General features: G+C 35.6%; 1 long non-coding RNA gene across 1 annotated transcript; it reads right to left on the bottom strand.

Annotated features, from left to right (window-relative positions):
- Nucleotides 1-3,387: 3,387 nt before the first annotated feature.
- On the bottom strand, nucleotides 3,388-23,029 carry LOC113471836. Its single transcript, XR_003394380.1, has 2 exons — nucleotides 22,931-23,029; nucleotides 3,388-3,671 (listed from the first exon to the last, which is right to left on the bottom strand). It is a non-coding gene; the product is annotated as an uncharacterized LOC113471836 (long non-coding RNA).
- Between the last annotated feature and the right edge of the window lie 74 nt (nucleotides 23,030-23,103).

The following is a 23,103-nucleotide window of genomic DNA, read 5'->3' as shown; positions in this document are numbered from 1 at the left end:
TTACGAATGAACGCACGTCACAAACTAAGACCGGGCAATACCCAAGTGAACTACACAAGTTATACCAAGGTACTGAACTACTGATTCTACTGAGGGCAGTCCCTACTCACCGACTCACTAGTCAGGCAGTGCCACTACTTTTCAGTTCAAAATTTGCCTGATAAGAGAAATAGTTTCTCTTTTCACTACCTGACAGCAGCACTTGCTCAGGTAAGGCAAGGTTGGAGTTGGTTCTACGCGTTTATCATAGATGGCGGTAGTGGTATTATTTTTGCCTGACCACGTGGTTAAAGGACTTTTAGTCTGTAAGAAGGAGAATTTTTGTCTACTTGAATAGTTAAGTATGGACAGAAAAATATGTCAAAAAGAACATGATTAAGACAGAAACTTTTGGGCAAACTGATATGTACGTTTTTGAACGTTTAATCCACTTCTTCTTTTTGTGTACCTACGCATTTACTTACTTGGTGGGAAAATTAATCAGATAACACCTTCACCATTTTGCATTAAAAGCCTTTTATATGATACAACCTCTTCATTTGATACGTATGTAGGTATGTAATTTACTGATTAATTTTGGAAAACTTGATGGTGCATTTGTCATCTCCACTAACAATGTTTCTTTACGCAATCAGTCAAGTGTTAAAATATTGTTCTCTGTTTGTAGAACCATTTAACAATCCAAAGATAGCTTGGATCTTGGGGCAGTGCCACTACTTTTCAGTTCAAAATTTGCCTGATAAGAGAAATAGTTCCTACTTTCACTACCTGACAGCAGCACTTGCTCAGGTGAGTCAAGGTTGGAATTAGTTCGACGCGTTTATCATAGATGGCGGTAGTGGTATTGTTTTTGCCTGACCACGTGGTTAAAGGACTTTTAGTCTGTAAGAAGGAGAATTTTTGTCTACTTGAATAGTTAAGTATAGACAGAAAACTATGTCAAAAAGAACATGATTAAGACAGAAACTTTTGACAGAACAAGGCTATCAGAATTAGCCAGATAGCCAGAGGGTTTGCGAAATAAGACACATTAGGTCCGTTTCTGATGGTTTGATGGACATCGGAGTTAATCAACGTCGAGTGTGGTGTGTATCTAGACGGGTGACTGGGATTATCGACTAGTATCTGAATCGATGAATTTCAATTTAGTAAAGACAACGTTGAGGAGAGGTTTAGAGTTTTGAATTCTAGAAAAGACACTCCGATTAGCCTTAACAGCCTAAAGCGGTTGTATTTATAACGGGTTGATTAAAACATTTATCTATCATGAGCTTCGACCTCTATTATTATTAGTCTGGAGGTCAAATAATGTTCAGGTGAATTTGCAAAACCTGTTTAGATCAAGCTAAAGAAATGCAAATAAAAGTTAGGTAGGTATAACTATTCTATTCTAACTTGAAGTCTTGTCCCTTGCTCAAGTTTCTAAAATCGAAGTAAAAAGATAGGTACGTGTATGTACTTAGGTATTGTGACAGTAATGGAGCTTTTCTCACAATTAAACATGATCTTCTGTTGATGCAGCACCAAATATCTAATTTCTTAAGGAATAGGTAATAAAGTGGGTTCATTCCATCATTTGTTTCTCAGTATTTCACTCCGGACGTTTACCTAGTATTTTACATCAAAGTTTGCAAATGCTTTTTATTTCGTGGAAAAAAAATGGTAAGGAAAAGTTCATTTAAAAATGAAATAACGAGCGACTTTTTTTGAGCATTAAAACTGCGATAAAAACAAAAGTAGCAAGTAATGTTTTATTCAAATTATTTTAAAATTACAATAAAAATTTCATTATACTTTTCATTGAATTAAAAAAAGAAATGAGAAGACATAATATAATGTACAGGGTTACATATTTAACACGGCTAAGTACACATAATTTAAATTAAAATTAAATACATAATACAAACCATGATACCATGCGTATATCAAGGACACACAAAATGTAAGTAAGTTCCTCCAAAAGAAAACACATGAGGGAGTGTGTGCTTCAGTGTATGAGTTATTTATTTTTACATTGCCTCCCTCCTATGAAAAGGAAAGAAGCAAGAAAGAGGATAATGATTAAGAAGAAGAAAAGAAGGAGAAGGTGAAAAAGGAAAAAGAAGGAGAAGAGGAATAAGAAGATGAAGAAAGGGGAAGGAGTTAAAAGAAGGAGGAGGAGGAGAAGAAGAAGAAGGGAGAAGAAGAAGAAGAAGAAGAAGAAGAGGAAGGAGGAGGAGGAGGAGGAGGAGAATAAGAAGAAGAAAGGAGGCAATGAGTTGTAGTTAACTTTTTCTCGTTTTCACTCCCTCAATTTCTTTTCTTCGTCCCGTCAAAGCTTTTTTTGTTTCAAAAATATAATTGCTTCTCTAATTGAATTCGTACGCCTTTTGCCTTTTTTAAAACATCCAAAAGAATTTCGAAATAGACATGACGAGTGAATTCTTTGAATGTACTGATGAAAAAAGGACTTTAAAAATTTTCTTAGGCCTAATGGGTACTTTAGCAGTTTGAGCGGTTCATCAAAGGCTTTTATTAGTCTTGAAGTTTGTGACTTATGTCCAAAATAACGACACATTTACGTGGTCTATTTCGGTCATTTTTGACAAGGTACCGTAATGGAAGCCTAGGTAAAACTCTAATTTCTTTGAGTAAGTAAGTAGATAATAGTAATAGGTTGCTACTTACTGTTTTTTTTTTTAATTTTGGTAAATACCTACATTTATGTGTCCTCCCTTGTGTATTAGGGTAATAAATTATTTACAGTTTTTCAATAGATTTCAATGGTTTGCTTTTATTTATAGTCGAATAATTTGAGGGTAACTTTGGACAATAGGGTAACATTTAGGGGCGGGTAACTTGATTGTATAAAACACAGGGGTCCCTAGGTAGTTTGGGTAACATTATAGGTACGTAAACAATAAAAACATAAACTTACATCTGAACATACTCATAATTTTACTATAATTAGGTTTCCCTTTTTTTTAAGAATTAGGAAGAAAACATGGTTATGCACATTAAAATGTAAGTTGGTTGTACAATAAATAAAACAAACAATGATAAAATTGTGAAGTACCTACCTAACAGATAAAGTATGTAATTGTACTTATACCTACCAATAAGTACATAACTACGTAATTTTAGGTACCTAACTGCCTAACATGTTACATACCTACCTCAAGCAGTAGTTAGATAATTTTAGATTCTAGGTTTTAAATCAACGATTTTGCATTAAGTTCATCGGACTGTTTGTCCCATTTCAGAAAAGAACATTTTCCCACTAGATTTTGGGCTTTATCAGAAAATAATCTTTTTTTTATAATAAAATCGGACAAACGGTTCAAGAGTTGTGGTACAAACAGACAAAACAAGGCGTTAAATCGTTGAGTTAAAACTTAGAACACGTTTCGTTGGTTCAATCAATTTATGAGTGTTCCTTTAGGAAGATGAAGTAGATGGTCTTTCTCTGAAGCAGTCTTTACACCACATTCTCAATGGGGGCGTCCAAGAGACATGCCATCCGTGGCTGATGCCCGGGGTTGGTAGCCCCGTTTGAATGTCTGGGTGGGGCTCCACCCACTCCGTTTCCTCCTACCCCTACCAATGTCATAGTGGTGATATCCGAAGTAGTGGATTCTCGCTTCTTGTTGAAATGTCCACTGGTGAGAGCAATGTGATGTGCACTATACAACCTGGAACACAGAGAGGAAGCAAAACCATTTCACTTTTGAACAATTTCCCAATAGGATTAAGCAGGTGAAAAGGACTTTCGAAAATGAGCGAATTCCAATTTGGACGGAAGTATATATTATGACCGGGTATTTAAAACTGCTAAATGGTTATTTTAAAATTAATTATTATTCCTTAAAACCATTTCACTTTTGAACAATTTCCCAATAGGATTAAGCAGGTGAAAAGGACTTTCGAAAATGAGCGAATTCCAATTTGGACGGAAGGATATTATGACCGGGTATTTAAAACTGCTAAATTGTGATTTTAAAATTAATTATTATTCCTTAATTTAGTAATTTGAGTAGGTACCTAAATTAATTTCACATAATCATTACTGAATATGTCGGTAATAAATATTTGTATGTTCAGATGGCTTGGATTGGATTTAACAATGTGATTGGTTGATTATAAATTTTGGATTAAAATCAACAAATCTTTTTATAGGTATACCTACCTACCTACCTACCTATTTTAGGTATTCATGTTAATCTAAGACTAGAGAATATGTATAAGTACATTGTATGAGTGAAAAAATAGAGGGGACATTGAATTTCGTGCTTTAGAAAAAAAAAAAAGAAAATACATAAAAAATTTTCCAAGCATGGAATGGGTTCGCAAATTTCATTATTACCTACCATGAAATACCATAAGTAATGTTTTATTCAAATTATTTTAAAATTACAATAAAAATTTCATTATACTTTTCATTGAATTAAAAAAAGAAATGAGAAGACATAATATAATGTACAGGGTTACATATTTAACACGGCTAAGTACACATAATTTAAATTAAAATTAAATACATAATACAAACCATGATACCATGCGTATATCAAGGACACACAAAATGTAAGTAAGTTCCTCCAAAAGAAAACACATGAGGGAGTGTGTGCTTCAGTGTATGAGTTATTTATTTTTACATTGCCTCCCTCCTATGAAAAGGAAAGAAGCAAGAAAGAGGATAATGATTAAGAAGAAGAAAAGAAGGAGAAGGTGAAAAAGGAAAAAGAAGGAGAAGAGGAATAAGAAGATGAAGAAAGGGGAAGGAGTTAAAAGAAGGAGGAGGAGGAGAAGAAGAAGAAGGGAGAAGAAGAAGAAGAAGAAGAAGAAGAGGAAGGAGGAGGAGGAGGAGGAGGAGAATAAGAAGAAGAAAGGAGGCAATGAGTTGTAGTTAACTTTTTCTCGTTTTCACTCCCTCAATTTCTTTTCTTCGTCCCGTCAAAGCTTTTTTTGTTTCAAAAATATAATTGCTTCTCTAATTGAATTCGTACGCCTTTTGCCTTTTTTAAAACATCCAAAAGAATTTCGAAATAGACATGACGAGTGAATTCTTTGAATGTACTGATGAAAAAAGGACTTTAAAAATTTTCTTAGGCCTAATGGGTACTTTAGCAGTTTGAGCGGTTCATCAAAGGCTTTTATTAGTCTTGAAGTTTGTGACTTATGTCCAAAATAACGACACATTTACGTGGTCTATTTCGGTCATTTTTGACAAGGTACCGTAATGGAAGCCTAGGTAAAACTCTAATTTCTTTGAGTAAGTAAGTAGATAATAGTAATAGGTTGCTACTTACTGTTTTTTTTTTTAATTTTGGTAAATACCTACATTTATGTGTCCTCCCTTGTGTATTAGGGTAATAAATTATTTACAGTTTTTCAATAGATTTGAATGGTTTGTTTTTATTTATAGTCGAATAATTTGAGGGTAACTTTGGACAATAGGGTAACATTTAGGGGCGGGTAACTTGATTGTATAAAATACAGGGGTCCCTAGGTAGTTTGGGTAACATTATAGGTACGTAAACAATAAAAAACATAAACTTACATATGAACAATGAACATACTCATAATTTTACTATAATTAGGTTTCAATTCAATTTCAATTCAATTTAATTCAATTTTATTTTATTGTGATTGTTACAACGTTAGGAAGAAATGTTAGGAAGGTGTTACAATGTTAGGAAGTTGGGATCGTTGTTGTGTGGGATGATACAATGTTAGGAATACAATGTTAGGAAGAAAACATGGTTATGCACATTAAAATGCAAGTTGGTTATACAATAAATAAAACAAATAATGATAAAATTGTCAAGTACCTAACAGATAAAGTATGTAATTGTACTTATACCTAACACCAATAAGTACATAACTATGTAATTTTAGGTACCTAACTGCCTAACATGGTACCTACCTCAAGCGGTACTATGTCAGACAGATTGGTACCTATTTCGTACGAAATGACATTGATAAGAGGAAAATTAAATGCCTAGATATGGAGGAAGAATGAGACTATTTACAAAATAGAAGAAATCTTTTTTTTTTTCTTTTTTTTGCAGTTTATGAAGGTACGCTTACCAAAGTTTGAATTAAAAAAGTGAAAAAGCGAGAGAAAAATAAATAAAAATATAATGAAAGGCATGTGGCTTCTCGGAATTAAAAACAAAAGTTTTTTTTAGGTAGGTAGATAAAAATATTTTATTCATCTAATAAATACAAATAAATAAAATAAAAACAAAAGTTAAATGATATCGAGTATGGACTATGGCCCTCCACAAATTGATTTTATTATTATTAGGGCTTGTGAGAACTTCAAGGCTCAAGAATCGTCCATAAATGTAGGAGAGGAGGACAGGATATGATAAAGCCAGCCGTTCCGAGAACGAAATCCATTTGTGTAGGATAAATTCTGCCCCAAGCAGGATCCGAACCCGTGACCTAGAGGTTACAAGGCAGGCGTGCAACCCTCCACGATTCATAGTTTGATAAACACAGTAAAAACTTTGTGTGAACGCCCGGTATTTATTTTGAATATGCAATGTGCCCAGCAGAGAATAAGTCCAATTTATTCACACAACCCTCCACGATTCATAGTTTGATAAACACAGTAAAAACTTTGTGTGAACGCCCGGTATTTATTTTGAATATGCAATGTGCCCAGCACTGAATAAGTCCAATTTATTCACATAGTTTGATGTAATGTTTTTCCAAAATGCTGGGAGTTTATCTCGGGTATCCTGTTTTACTGCAGCACCCTGTGGACTAAATACAGCAGGAATAAAACAACACGAATGTTTATTTTTACAGGAAACAGAGTAACCTGTTTTGTCCTAAAGAACCGCCATGTTACAGTATCAAAAATCAAATGCTTATTTATTTTTGTATGCAGAAAATTTCGATTAGGTATTAATATTATTATGGTCGAATGGGAATTATTTTGTGTGAACACCTGACAACTAGTCAATACTCAATACCTACCTCTATGGCACATTAAACCTTTCATTTTCAAATTTTCAGCCATTCACATTAACCTATTGTCAAAAGGATTGTCATTTTTTTTTATTATTTTATTATTTTTTTTTTTTAATCCACCTATTCCTTTATCTTTTTTATCTCTCATTATTTTCCCTTTCATATTCCTCTCTCTCTCCCACAAGTTCTATCAAGAGCACTTGTAACACCAAAGTAAATCGAAAAAAACCTGTTCCCCTCCCTGCTCCTAAACAATTTGGAAACTTAAACAAAGATTGTTTATTTATCATCTTTGTTGTATTTGTAGATTTTTTTTCTATTTGTGTTTGTTCAATATTGAAAACAAATCACAAGAGCTAAAATACCCTGTGGACTAAATACAGCAGGAATAAAACAACACGAATGTTTATTTTTACAGGAAACAGAGTAACCTGTTTTGTCCTAAAGAACCCATTTTAACATTCAGGTATGTTTTTACAACATTTTCCATGTTGGATATTGTTTTCCATCGTATGTCAGGAAACTAGAGGTCCGGTCATATTTCAGTAAAAATCTAAAAACTAAAAAGTCATAAGAAGGAAATGATCATGGAGTGTCAGGTGTCCAAGACCTACAAGAGTTCAAGAAAAAAACCCACAACCCTTACATTGAAGAGAGTATAATTATGAGCACTTGAGATATGGTACAACACAACTAAATGATTCATTGTGTCCTCCTCCACCTCCCCTTCTCTTCTCTCAAATTCTCTCCTTCGCCCGGTAACCCTTCCCTTAAATTCCCTACTCCAAATCCGTACCTCTTCCCATCATTCCTTCCCTATTCTCAGTTCTACTAATTCTCTCGTTCCTTCTCCCTACTCATTACATGTCTTCCTTTTCTCCCTCTCTTCCTTACATAACCCATTAAATCCTTTCCTCTTGCCTTTCCCTATTTTAAATCTCATCCCATCTACTCGTACTCTGCCCAAATTTTACTCCCTCTTTTATCCCAATGCTTGTCTATCACATCCCTTTATCACAACTCTTTTGATCGCAATCGGAAAGGAAATTTGTTGTATTTTAGAGGAAGAGAGAGAGAGAGAGAGAGAGAGAGAGAGAGAGAGAGAGAGAAAGAGACAGAAATTATAAAAAAGATGAAAAAAAAAAATCGAGGGTGAATTTACACGACTTTAAAATAGGTATATGCAAGTACAGCCTACGGATTCTTCGATTTTTACCCTCCTTATTTTAAGATCTTAGAAAGAGAGAGAGAGAGAGAGAGAGAAAGAGAGAAAACAATTTTCGATCTTCATATATGTAAATTATACCTACTGATTTTTTTGTCTCCTTTTCCATCTAGATTCTAGAGCATTTTTTTTTGTCTACATAATGAAACTCTATTTTATTTCGTGTTAATATAGGCCGGGCGGCATTTCGAACTTTTGACGTTCGCGCGCCTCCCGGCACGCTTGAAGTACCTAGTTACCTACATGACCACATTAACCGGTCTATAAGAGAGAGAGAGAGAGAGAGAGAGAGAGAGAGAGAGAGAGAGAGAAAGAGAAAACAATTTTCGATCTTCATATATGTAAATTATACCTACTGATTTTTTTTGTCTCCTTTTCCATCTAGATTCTAGAGCATTTTTTTTTTGTCTACATAATGAAACTCTATTTTATTTCGTGTTAATATAGGCCGGGCGGCGTTTCGAACTTTTGACGTTCGCGCGCCTCCCGGCACGCTTGAACAGCTATAAACTTGTGACCAGCGAGTAGACAGCGTTACAACGCTTTGTTAACTATTGAATTTTTGATATGACCTCCTATAGTCTACAAACCTAACGGAAGCATTTTTCTATTATCAAAAGAAAAATGCTAGCGAGAAAGAAAGAGAAAAATCTCATCTCCGCTCTAGTTCAGGGCCATAGTAAAAATACTTAATAATAAGAGAGAAAGAAATGGGAGTATGAAAGAGAGAAAGGGAAGGAGAGAGCGAGAAATAAAGAGAGAGAGAGAGAGAGAGAAAGGGAGGAGAAAAAGAGAGAGGAAATAAAATAATGGACAGAGAGAAATAAAGAGATATGAAGATAGACAGAGAAAGAGAGAGGGAGGGAGGGAGGGAGGAAGAGAGAGAGAGAGAGAGAGAGAGAGAGAGAGAGAGAGAGAGAGAGCTCAACCTTGAACTAACTTTCTACGCTTTGTTTACTTTATCATTTCAGGAAATGATAATAAATATTTCAGTGGATAAACTAATATTGCCAGACAGACGACGAAGCCTATTCGGAGAAAATTTGTTAAATGACATGCAACAGGAAAATTTAGAAGTCACAAAATAATGCATTAGATGTAGACATTTAGAGATGTCACACAAGATGTAGAAATAAAGGTCACACAATCCATTAGATATAGACATTTAGACGTCAAAAATTCATTAGATATAGACATTTAGACGTCAAAAAATTCATTAGATATAGACATTTAGACGTCAAAAAATTCATTAGATAATTGGTAAAAAGTTCAGAGTGGGAATTACCCTTTGTAGAATGAACCTTGGGTGACTTTAGTTTTGTGATGGACGAAAAAGTAGTTTCGTTATAACCAGGTTACTATGTGATTATTAGTAGATAGTAGATAAATTTGTTGTATTTTAGAGGAATCCCCTTGAGTTTTCTGTGCGGGTCATCCGGGCAACCAAACTAAAGTTGACCTCAAACCTCAAATACTCGTGCATATGTAAGTACATACTGCTTATTTTGCTTGCTAACCTTCTACTACTTTGAACACGGGGTAAAAAGTTCAGAGTGGTAAAAAGTTCGTGGGAATTACCCTTTGTAGAATGAACCTTGGGTGACTTTAGTTTTGTGATGGACGAAAAAGTAGTTTCGTTAAAACCAGGTTACTATGTGATTATTAGTACATAGATACCTAGTGCAGATAAGAGCCTTTAGCATACAGGATTATAGACGATCCAAATGCAATATTCAGGGTAAAGTACTTTGGATTAAGTACGTATCCAAATTCAATATTTACACATTCCCATTCTCCGAATCTACATATCTGGTAGGAAGGTATCTATTATTCAAATGGAGAAATGTAACCCAGATCCTGACAATCTTATTTCTTGTTTACATTTTGTTCACTTTTCCTGCTGAAATTTATTACACGTCACGTCATGATTTATAAAAGTTTCTCCTGCAAGAAGTTGTACCTTGTTCAGATCCCCATGGGGCGAAAATCGTGGTTCGGAAAGTCACATCTTTTTCAGCGAATTCAAAAAGAGACCGAGAACAAATGTTAACATTGTTAACTAATAGTTTTCACGATTCTCGGTATAGATTTTGAGTAAAACAGGACAAAATCTTACAATTAGTTAAAACTTTTATTATTGTTGTGATTTAAGTAAACAAAAGATTAACTATGGATCTACGGTAGGTGCCATCAGCAACTGTATCCATCCGAATAATAAAAAGTATACAAATTCTATACAAGTATACATTTAAGGTCCACCTTTTTACGTAAAGCTATTTACTTTAGGTAACAAAGCAAAAAAATGGAAAAGAAAACGGAAAATATAAAACAAATGATAACCTCCATGAAATAAAGAGAAAATAAAATAAATTAAAACAAGGCAAAGAAAGAAATACGTGAATAAAGTGAAATAGTCAAAGCAGAGGTATGGGGCAAAAATTAGCACAACATAAAACCCAAGGTGGCTACAGACGATCAAGCATGTAGCGCTACAAAAGTATAAAAGTGATAATGATAATAATAATAATAAATTACAAAAGGTAGGGTACTTTTGTTTACAAGATGGCTGCTCTACGCCCTAGTGATTATGTCCATACACTAGTGATTATGTCCACACTTTCGTGGAACGAGACAGCGGTGAAAAATAAGTCCAAAGTATGAAGTTATGTACATGCTATATGCTTGATCAATCATGCAAAACTGCTTGCTTGATCGTGTGTAGCCACCTTTAGAAAAGTTTCCAATTTAGAATTAAGACAAATACACACTTCACGCACATGCAAGGGGAGAGGGAGGTAGAGGTGGTTATAACTATACAAGTGACACACAGTTTATTCTAATAAGGTGACTCTTGGTTCGAGTCCCAAGCTCGTAATATTACAAAACTCCTAACAGAGAAAATCTATACAAATTCTCCTAAGTACTCTTAGCAGAACGAATAAACTTTTTAGTTCTGGCAAAAGATCAACACATCCGTACAAAATAAGTATATTTTTTGTTCGTAAAGTTACGTTACAGGACAGGTACGTATAGGTAGGTATACTTTTTGTTCATTGGGTTAGGTTAGGATAAAAACATAGACAAAAAACAAGAAGCGGTGGCGACACAAAAAATAAAATTAAAGTAATAACGGAGAAACACAAGATTGAAAATTGGGAGAAAGTGGAGAAGGGAGAAAGAGGGAAATTAATAAAAGTTCGGCTATAAATTCCTTCTTGCATGGAAAATTTTCAGTTTATTTTTTTCATGTTCTTGTTTCTTCTACCGAAAATGGGATGAAGAGAGAAACGGAGGGATGGAAAAAGACGGAGAGAGAGGAAAAGGGAAAGAATGTAGAAGGGCGTAAGAGAGAGGGACAGAAAATGAGAGAAAGAGAACAAAAAGGGAAAGAGAGAGAGAGAGAGGGAGTCAAAGAGGGATGAGAGAGAGAGAGAGAGAGAGAGAGAGAGAAATCATATAAGAAGGGTGAGAAGGGTTTGGGGGAGTGTGGAAAAACAATTTGGAATGTGTTACGGCTGATGTAGACATTTGAGTTTTGGGAGTGTGTTCACACCATTAGATTTAATGAGAGTGGGAGTAAAGTGTGTAGGGGTAGGAATGGTCATTGGAAGTAGGTATGTGGTTGGTATAGTAAGAGGAGGTGGTAGGAATGTGTGGTGGTTAGGCATGATGGAATGGGCTTTCTATGAGTACGTGCAATATTGTACCTACTACTCTAATATGTCTGAAGGGTGGGTGTACTTGTGTAAGGGTAGAGGGAATGAGTAGTGAAAGTAGGGGTGTGGGTGGGATAGTAAGTGGAGGTGGTAGGAATGTGTGGTGGTTAGGCATGATGGAATGGGCTTTCTATGAGTACGTACAATATTGTACCTACTACTCTAATATGTCTGAAGGGTGGGTGTACTTGTGTAAGGGTAGAGGGAATGGGTAGTGAAAGTAGGTGTGTGGATGGGATAGTAAGTGGAGGTGGTAGGAATGGGTGGTGGTTAGGCATGATGGAATGGGCTTTCTATGAGTACGTACAATATTGTACCCACTACTCTATTAAGTCTGGAACAAAGCGACTCTTCAGTGCCTTTAGGATAGTACTAGCAAGTTAAATACGGTGGATCTATTCATTTTATACCTATAATTAACAGACTGGAATATTTATTTAGAATCCAATTTTAGGGTAGATTGACAATCCTAATATGTGGAACATACTCCGATACTGAACATACTTACTAGTCCATAGGTGGTAGGAATGTGTGGTGGTTAGGCATGATGGAATGGGCTTTCTATGAGTACGTACAATATTGTACCTACTACTCCAATATGTCTGAAGGGTTGGTGTATTGTGTAGGGGTAGAGGAGTGAATGGGTAGTGGAAGTAGGGGTGTGGATGGGATAGTAAGTGGAGATGGTAGGAATGGGTGGTGGTTAGGCATGATGGAATGGGCTTTCTATGAGTACCTACGTACAATATTGTACCCACTACTCTATTAAGTTTAGTCTGGTACAAAGTGACTCTTCAGTGCCTTTAGGATAGTACTAGCAAGTTAAATACGGTGGACCTATTCATTACATGGTTTTATTTTATACCTATAATTAACAGACTGGAATGTTTATTTAGAATCCAATTTTAGGGTAGATTGCCAATCTTAATATGTGGAACATACTCCGATACTGAACATACCTACTAGTCCATTGTAGCAGTTGTTTAATTGCAAAAAAACTCTAAAAAAAAAAAAGAAAAAAAAAGAAAAGTAGAATAATGTAGATACTAATGAATCTCAATATCTACGTAGGTTTGTGTAGAAGAGTGCACTGACCTATAATTAACAGACTGGAATATTTATTTAGAATCCAATTTTAGGGTAGATTGACAATCTCAATATGTGGAAGATACTCCGATACTGAACATACCTACTAGTCCATTGTAGCAGTTGTTTAATTGCAAAAAAATAAAACTCTTAAAAAATAAAAAAAAGTAGAATAATGTAGATAGGTACTAATGAATCTCAATATCTACGTAGGTTTGTGCAGAAGAGTGCACTGAAGAGGGAGGCTATAGTGCACTGAAGAGGGAGGCTACTGTAATATTGATGTTCTAATGGTCAACCATGTTATACTAATGGGAGTTGTGAGAGTGCCTACATCCAGTATACCAGGGCTTATTTTAGGAGTACCTAGTACTCGATTAAGTATATCGGGACCCATGTTAATGATATTAGGATTAGGAGTATCAAGGCGACTGGACTCGGGAGGCTACTGTAATATTGATGTTCTAATGGTCAACCATGTTATACTAATGGGAGTTGTGAGAGTGCCTACATCTAGTATACCAGGGCTTATTTTAAGAGTACCTAGTCCTCGATTAAGTATATCGGGACCCATGTTAATGATATTAGGATTAGGAGTATCAAGGCGACTGGACTTCAGATTCGCCATGGAAAAGGAAAATCTTTTAGGTGGATTTGCTATTAGCAAGCTCTGAAGAACTCTTTTCTATTTACGTCAACTATGTTCTGTAGCTCAATATCTGACCTAAGGGACAACTTTATGGCCCGTGATTGAAGATCTGTAGTGCGGTTTATTCAGGCCATATCATTGCACCATCCTTTTAACATAACACCATCCTGTAAGCATGTTGTACATAATTCAAGTGAGCGGAATAATTTGATTTAACACAACTCACCCTGTATGTACTATGCAAAAGTTCAAAAGCGAGGATAATAAGTTGACTTGACACAGGCGACCCTGTACACAATGTGGTGTGTTTAACTTCTTGCTATTGGCAAGCTCTGAAGAACTCTTTTCTATTTACGTCAACTATGTTCTGTAGCTCAATATCTGACCTAAGGGACAACTTTATGCCCTGTGATAGAAGATCTGTAGTGCGGTTTATTCAGGCCATATCATTACACCATCCTTTTAACATAACACAATTCATCCTGTAAGCATGGTGTACTTAATTCAAGTGAGCGGAATAATTTGATTTAACACAACTCACCCTGTATGTACTATGCAAAAGTTCAAAAGCGAGGATAATAAGTTGACTTGACACAAGCGACCCTGTACACAATGTGGTGTGTTTAACTTCGTCTAGAACACAAACTTCACAGCTTTTCAACTTCTTATGAATGAATGCAATACTTAAGCTCAACTTCCCTGCCATTTTCTATAATTAATTACGACAAACTTTCTCAAGGAAAAAACCTCTACGCCTCATATTATGATGAAAATAAAGATTTATGTTCAAGTTTTTCCTCTTGAACTTTCGACTCCTAGAGTTTCATCATTCATAATTCACCCGATGTGTGTCTCAAACTTGACAAGTTGGAGTTTCCTTTCTCGCCACCCTGACATTTTCATTTCTTTTTGACTTTTCGTATTTCTTATGACGGTGTACGAACGTGTTATTCTTGAGAGAAGTGAGGCCTGGGCCCTGGGACAACCCAGTGATTTAGACTAGGTATCTACATATCTGTCTACTAGTTATACCTACTGGGAAGAATCGGGAGTGCGGTGAATCAAACGTACAGACAAACTAAAAGCAAAATCGGTCAAGTTCAAAATTCACTTCGTTCAATCACTAAAATCCAAAATAGGCATATATTGCCAACATGGCACGATGAAAATCTCTCACTAAAATCATGTATTATACGTACGTATTATGCCATAAATACGCTATCATCCTATGAGCTTGCATTAGGTGGAAATTATATTATTTATAACATAATCCTATGAAGTCGAGTAAGTATACAACTATACATACAGAGAGAGAATATTTCTTTTATCCCAACTAGTCTTTGTCCCAACTCTTTATACCAATATTCTTCTCCACTATTTTTATCCCAATTCTTCTGAATTCCATATCCTAATCCCAACTCTTTTCTATTCTAATGATTCTCCATCCTATCTCTTTTCTAACATTTTTATTTCAATTCTCTCCCTTTCTCTACCCCATATATTTTCTCTCCCTCTGTATCCTCATTCCCTACTCCCTCATAATTTCGTGCTTCCCAAAATTACCTCTCCTCCCTAATTTAGTTCCAGGAACAATATGATTTAAGCTTGGCACGTGGCGTGGAGTTTTATTTCAATATGGCATGGTCTTTGACAGTAGGTAATTATTCATTTCCCTTTGACATTACTTCTGCAGCGTTTACCAGCCTCAGTAGTGTAGTAGGTAGATTTTGGGGGTTTGAAATACCCCTACTGATAGCCATGCTCCTGGTCGACATTTACAAAATGTATCCATATTGATGGCAGTGCAATAGTCCTAAACTAAAATGGACGCGGCACACAAGGGATCAAGAAGAGACTGCCTTAACATAACAATAAATATCCATGTTGATGTAGGTTTGTAGCTTGCATTTGCATTAGTGGATGCATCGAAATGATAGAAGCTTTAGGACTGTTTGTCCCTACGCCACTCCTAAGCCACAGAGTGGGCTTTTGTGTATGAATCGTCATGATAGAAGAAAGAGATGGAGGAATAGATTAGGACAGGAGAGAGGGAGGGGGAGAGAGAGAGAAAAGCACGTTAGGAAGTCTCCTCATTTAGGTTTTGTCCAGGATAAAATGAAAGAAAAAATAATTCCTCATTTTCACTTACCTCCCTCTCCTTTTCTCAATATCTCTCCCGCTTTCCAACAACTAACATTTTCTTCATTTCCTAGGTGCATACAACATCCGAGTAAGAAAAGAAGATTATTTTTCCTCTGTGCAAGCTTTTGTTTATGGATAGAACATATCAACAAATGAAGCAGGAAAGAGAAAAAAGCAGGAGAGAGAGAGGGAGGGAGGGAGAAAAGAGAAAATAAGGGAGGGAAAAATATATAAATAGAGAGAGAGAAATTGTGAAAGGGAGAGGGTAGAAAGGAGAAAGTGAGGATGAGAGTAAACTTAAATATGTACGCTCATAATAAGCAGAGGAAATTGAAAAGCTGACTATAGATGAAGAAAAACACATGTATGTGTGGAGAAAAACCTTTAAATGCTATGTACTGCTGAGAGAAAATCCTTTAAAATAACACAAGGTTCTCGAGAACCATAAGTGTGCTGAGAGGATTCAGAAAAGAACCTCGAAAAGTTTGTTTTGTCAAAGTGCAAACCACACGTGAGAGAGAGAGAGAGAGTGTAGGGGGAATAGGTGGAAAATAGGAGAAATGGTAGAGAAAAGAAAGAGATAAAAATAATTATTATATTTTGATGCTATAAAAGAAAGTAGGTACGGTACCTATTTCAGGTTTCCAAGGTCCATATCCATATTTTGAGGTGATGTAAGTTAAAAAAAAAAACTTAGGTCGAGATAGAGCTACCTATCCACAGAAATTTAAATCTTAAAGGCTACTCTAAATACATAATGCATTAGGTACATCAGTAGGTCGAAATAGAGCTACCTATCCACAGAAATTTAAATCTTAAAGGCTACTCTAAATACATAATGCATTAGGTACATCAGAAAAAAAATCTGGTGTGAACATCACACGACTTTCCTTATCCTATTGAAAGATGCTTATTTGGGTGCTCTTCTATTGTAACTTTTACAATATCCCTAACCGTTTAGTCAGTATAGCTGAAAACCGCCAAAAAGTGGTAAAATGACTCCAAGCGTTGCAAAATCTGGTGTGAACATCACACGACTTTCCTTATCCTATTGAAAGATGCTTATTTGGGTGCTCTTCTATTGTAACTTTTACAATATCTCTAACCGTTTAGTCAGTATAGCTGAAAACCGCCAAAAAGTGGTCGAAGACCGCCAAAAAGCGGTAAAATGACTCCAAGCGTTGTACCGGTCTTAACCAGAAGTTTGGTGTCGCATCCTTGTCACATTTGACAGCTGCATGCCAAATTTCAAGTCTCTAGCTCTTACCTTTTTCGAGATATTTTGTTTACAGACAGTCAGACACACACACGGACCAATGGCTGAAACTTTGGATTTAGGCTCTAAGGACCTCAAAACGTGTTTTGGCACTAAAAACTGACCATCGAAAATTTGACCCGATTACATTACTTTCCTTCCTATAGGATAAGGAAAGTAAAAAAGGCAAAAATGTTGATCCCCATAGTTGAAAGACCTTGTAGAAAAAACTCATCACTGCCTTGTAAAATCCCATCTTAAATAATGGGTTGGAGAAAGCTTCAATTTAATCCGAAAAGGAAAATCCAAGAAGGAATTCGAGGCCGTAAATGGAAGAAGAAAGCCATGTCGCGCGTTATATCCCAAGCATCACGTCCGTGACCTTTGCAAGGTTAGGAGAACATTTGTTTTGCACTGAGCTCCATTTATCTCCAGTCGAGTAATGGCTAGGGTGTTGGAAGCGATTTGTTTGTTTATTACTCTACTGCTGTTCGTATCCCTTTGGAAATAGAAAACCATTTAAGAGGAGTCAAGAGCAATAGAATATACTTGAAAAAAGAAGAAGAAGAAGAAAAATATGGGTAGTTTCCTTCTTACTTACCTACCTACGTTACCTGAATTTATTTAGATTGATCTGTATTCAGAAGAGTGTTTCGAGCCATCCAAAGGGAAAACTTGAATTTGAAATTTAAGGAAAAACGCCTTTTTGTAATTATTTACTGTGAGATATCTTTTATTTAAAATTTCAAGGTTCTTTGAAATATGATGAAAAATCAATAGGAAACAAGGGCTGTATAGAAAATGAAGAGGGGATAAGAGGAAGATTACCTACGTTACCTGAATTTATTTAGATTGATCTGTATTCAGAAGAGTGTTTCGAGCCATCCAAAGGGAAAACTTGAATTTGAAATTAAGGAAAAACGCCGTTTAGTAATTTACTGCGAGATATCTTTTATTTAAAATTTCAAGGTTCTTTGAAATATGATGAAAAATCAATAGGAAACAAGGGCTGAATAGAAAATGAAGAGGGGATAAGAGGAAGAAGAGAAGGGATTTCGACCTCCTTCAACATGGATCATGTCAATTAAATCGGATTCATCCTTAGTAAAACAGACACCTCCACTAATATTTATGTTGCACATTGCATACCTAAATAATTACACGGCATTCATACAAATTCTAACGATTTGATGCTTTCCTTTGTCAAATTGTCCAAACTACCTAAAAATAGAATCGAAAATTGAGTATAACTCCTAAATTTTACTCTGTTTCAGATTATACACCAGTACTGGATACCTACAGTTTAAGCTTATCTGTCATGTCTGTCATATCATGTCAATTTAAATCGGATTCATCCTTAGTAAAACAGACATCTCCACTAATATTTATGTTGCACATTGCATACCTAAATAATTATACGGCATTCATACAAATTCTAACGATCCGATGATTCCAATGCTTTCCTTTGTCAAATTGTCCAAACTAGCTAAAAGTAGAATCGAAAATTGAGTATAGGTAACTCCTAAATTTTACTCTGTTTCGTCTAGTTTACCCTTTCCCAACTTCCCACACATCTTACTCGTATGTGCATCGGGTTTTGTCAAACTATGTACAAGGTTCAAAGCCTGAACTTGAGAAGCTTTATTTAGACTGTCAAATGGTAAACTTTGAGTGTGATGAAAGTTCATTTCTACTCGTGTGGTTAACATTAACCTGACTTTCACGTATTCGTGTTAATGAAGTGGCAAACTTTAATATAATAAGTAGAAAGCCTTGCGAAATATTACTGTCGTGTGACTCATGTTTTTTTTTTCGGTAGATTTTAAATTTCAACGTTGTGGGCCCAAGGTCTAGAGGGAAAATGGTGTGACTGTTCTTTGTACAAAAAGAACATGCACGAAAAAAAATAATCAAACCTGTATACAATACCTGTAGGCACATGTACCTACTAGAAAAGTAAAGCAGCTATCTTCACTATTTTTCTTACATTGCATATTGCATACATGAATGATTTTACGGCGTTCATACAAATATGGACTTTAATGCTCTTGGCCTTGTAAAGTAGGTGGGAACCTATTCTCCCAATAGAACACCTAATTTTAGGCATAGCACTATACGTCTTCATTTGGCAACAAAATTTTCATTATTACTACTAATAGTACTAATACTATAATGCACCTAAATTCTAAAACCCTCAACGCATTTTTAAACTACTTAACGTTTGTCATGGATTTCAAGTTTTAGGAGAAAAACAACCAGAACGATAATAAAATAGAATCTCGGATTAGAATAAACATAAATAAACCTCATTATTTATTTTATTCACTCTTATCTCGCATGAAATAATAACAATGAATAAAATTTATTTACATTAAAATTTCTACAACGAAATTTTTTAAGACTCTCAAGAAACAAGAGTTGACTTTTTGTGGCATACAGAGAATGAGAATGGACGAGAGAGAGGTAATGAGAGGAGGAAAGTAGGGGAATGGAGAGGGAAGGAAGAGAGGGGAAGGTTAACCTTCGGGTTGGACGGATTAACCACAAGTCAGAGAAGGGAGAGTTATTTTAATCCTTTCTGTCTTGTGGTGGCGAAGCAACAAGGAGCAAGGATAATGTCTGACATTTTTGTGGTCAAGACGAATTCCCACCCACTCTTTCAGAGCATTGTTAAGATTTTATATTTTTTACGAATCTAGCCGGAATTTTAGGGTTCAATAGATTCTGTTGGGGAATCAGAAGACCATTTTGGAGAATAAGGTTGTGGTTATGTACTGGTTTAGGCATGCTATTACTATTACCTCACCCCAAACATAACCACAACACAAACCTATCCACGCAGAAGTAGGAATAGTACTACGAAATAGTACTTAGAACCTCCTACATACCAGTGTAGATAGGAGGTCCATTCTGAGGTATAATGAAGTACAAAATATGGCCCCGAGCACTTACCTGCGTTGAAAGGACAGAAGAGAAAATACAATACCCTAGCAGTTAGAGTTAACTTAGGGTTATTTTTATTATTGTTAATTAAAAGAAAAATAAATGTATACATATAACAGAAAAAAGAAGTGAGTTCGGCTAAAAAAGATCAATAAGAAAATAGTAGAGAGAGGTAGAAGAGAAAGAGGGCGGATGAGAGAGAGAGTGTTGGAGAAGGGGGATTAAAATAGTAAAGGAATGAGAGAACGACATTGGAGAATTAGAACGTAAAATGAGTATGAGTGAGAGAGAAGGGAGGGACGGAAAATGGTGGCGGGGGGGAGTTTAACTTCGTCTAGAACACAAACTTCACAGCTTTTCAACTTCTTATGAATGCAATCCTTCAGCTCAACTTCCCTGCCATTTTCTATAATTAATTACGACAAACTTTCTCAAGGAAAAAAACCTCTACGCCTCATATTATGATAAAAATGAAGATTTATGTTCAAGTTTTTCCTCTTGAACTTTCGACTCCTAGAGCTTCATCATTCATAATTCACCCGATGTGTGTCTCAAACTTGACAAGTTGGAGTTTCCTTTCTCGCCACCCTGACATTTTCATTTCTTTTTGACTTTTCGTATTTCTTATGACGTTGTACGAACGTGAACAGAAGAGAAAATACAATACCCTAGCAGTTAGAGTTAACTTAGGGTTATTTTTATTATTGTTAATTAAAAGAAAAATAAATGTATACCTATAACAGAAAAAAGAAGTGAGTTCGGCTAAAAAAAGATCAATAAGAAAATAGTAGAGAGAGGTAGAAGAGAAAGAGGGCGGATGAGAGAGAGAGAGAGAGAGAGAGAGAGAAAGTGTTGGAGAAGGGGGATTAAAATAATAAAGGAGTGAGAGAACGACATTGGAGAATTAGAACGTAAAATGAGTATAAGTGAGAGAGAAGGGAGGGACGGAAAATGGTGGGGGGGGAGAGAGGGAAAAATAAATAAAAGGAGGGAGGAAGAGGGGGGCTCTATTTTCCTTGAACTTTATAGCTTCTAATTAAAAATGAAATAATTTATGTATCGTTTTCATTTTCTTCGATTCAGTAGTCAATATACGGGGAAATGAAAAAGAGAGGGGAGGAGGAGAAAGAAGTGTAGGTACAGGGGAATAGAAGGAATTAAAAAAGGAAAGGAAATACAACGTCCTTGAACTTTATAGCTTCTAATTAAAAATGAAATAATTTATGTATCGTTTTCATTTTCTTCGATTCAGTAGTCAATATACGGGGAATTGAAAAAGAGAGGGGAGGAGGAGGAGGAGAAAGAAGGGTAGGAACAGGGGAATAGAAGGAATTAAAAAAGGAAAGGAATTACAACGGGATTATTGTTTTCAGGGATTCAGGGACGTCTGTAAACTGAACTAGAGATCCCGTACGAGAAAATAATCGTCTAGTTATGCTCGTACGTAGTTCTTAATCTACATGCATGGAAGACGAAAAATTGGGAAATCATTATGTGTACAATTCATTAGAAAGAATTGTGAGTCAGGACTAATTTGGATCGGGTCTAAGATTGGGACGAATTTATTTGGCCGAAAAGAACATAATAAAAATGCGGTAAAAAATATAGCCCCTCAAATTAGATCTAAACTTTGAGCTTTTTAACAAAAAAATAACATTTTTATTACCCTCTTTTGGAATTCAGAACATTCGAATGACTTCTCTCTCTTTCTTTATCTCTCTCTCTCTCAAAATACAACGGGATTATTGTTTTCAGGGATTCAGGGACGTCTGTAAACTGAACTAGAGATCCCGTATGAGAAAATAATCGTCTAGTTATACTCGTACGTAGTTCTTAATCTACATGCATGGAAGACGAAAAATTGGAAAATCATTATGTGTACTATTCATTGGAAAGAAATGTGAGTCAAGACTAATTTGGATCGGGTCTAAGATTGGGACGAATTTATTTGGCCGAAAAGAACATAATAAAAATGCGGTAAAAAATATAGCCCCTCAAATTAGATCTAAACTTTGAGCTTTTTAACAAAAAAAAAATAACATTTTTATTACCCTCTTTTGGAATTCAGAACATTCGAATGACTTCTCTCTCTCTCTCTCTCTCTCTCTCAAGTGCGTTGTAGGGTGTGCATGACTGAAATGTGACCCACGTAGGGTTTTGGCTATAAATATTATACGTATACTCAGGAGAAGGACAGAATATTGTGGTCGAAAGTCGTAATAAAAAGAGAAAAAAAACACTAGAAATGAAATCTAGGGCGAGAGGGAGCATTTTGAAAACAAATAAATTGAGTTTTTATTCCAGAGTGAAATATAGCTCACTAGTTCTCGGATGGTTAAACTGGGCAATCGTGCTACGGACTTTACCAGCCCCACTCTGGCTGGGCGAGGTTCATGTGAGGTGATAAATTGTCGCTCAATGTTCAACGTGACAAATAAAAATCACTTTCTATTGAAGTGCCTTATGCGTAAAAGAGAATCAAACACAAGAGGAGGTTAAAGGGATATAATTTTAAAGGATGAAATCTTGGGTCACACTACAAAAGGTTTTTGCACCCGAAAAAGTATGTACATATACCGAAAACTAAAATTCCAACATTTAGAAGGATAAAAAACATTAGTGAATTCCTTGAGTTCCAAAGGTATGTACATTGTACAAAGGTACCAACCCGAACATTTGATAGTAGTAAAAACAACCCTACCCTCATCACTTTTGGGTTTCTGTTAGCCCTTTTTGTTTGTACATATTGTACCTACAAAAGAAGGTGCAAAAAATATGTGGTCGTACTGTTCTCGATAGGAGTTGCAGGGAATTACAGAAAAGGTTAAACCCTTAAATTACGAAAGCTTAACACACACAAAGCTTGGTAGACGTTGGGTTAAAAATTAATCTAAATAAAGCGTTTGACCTACTAATTACTAACCCTACTGTAAGAGAGGAACAAAAATAAATACCTTTCCAGTAAATGATCTTGTTGATTTTAGTAAAGGTATGCTTTATAGAATGGAAGGCGGTTTTCTTTTCAAATTATGCCCACTCATCGTCCAACCTGAAAAAGGAGTACCACAAGGTTGAAAATTCGGTCCCAAATTTTTACAAAGTAGCGGGGACAGAATGAAACAAAAAA

This window comes from Diaphorina citri, unplaced genomic scaffold (assembly GCF_000475195.1).
Source record: "Diaphorina citri unplaced genomic scaffold, Diaci psyllid genome assembly version 1.1 scaffold3096, whole genome shotgun sequence".
NCBI classification, from domain to species: Eukaryota; Metazoa; Arthropoda; class Insecta; order Hemiptera; family Psyllidae; genus Diaphorina; species Diaphorina citri.
This window is presented reverse-complemented; position numbering and strand designations above follow the sequence as displayed.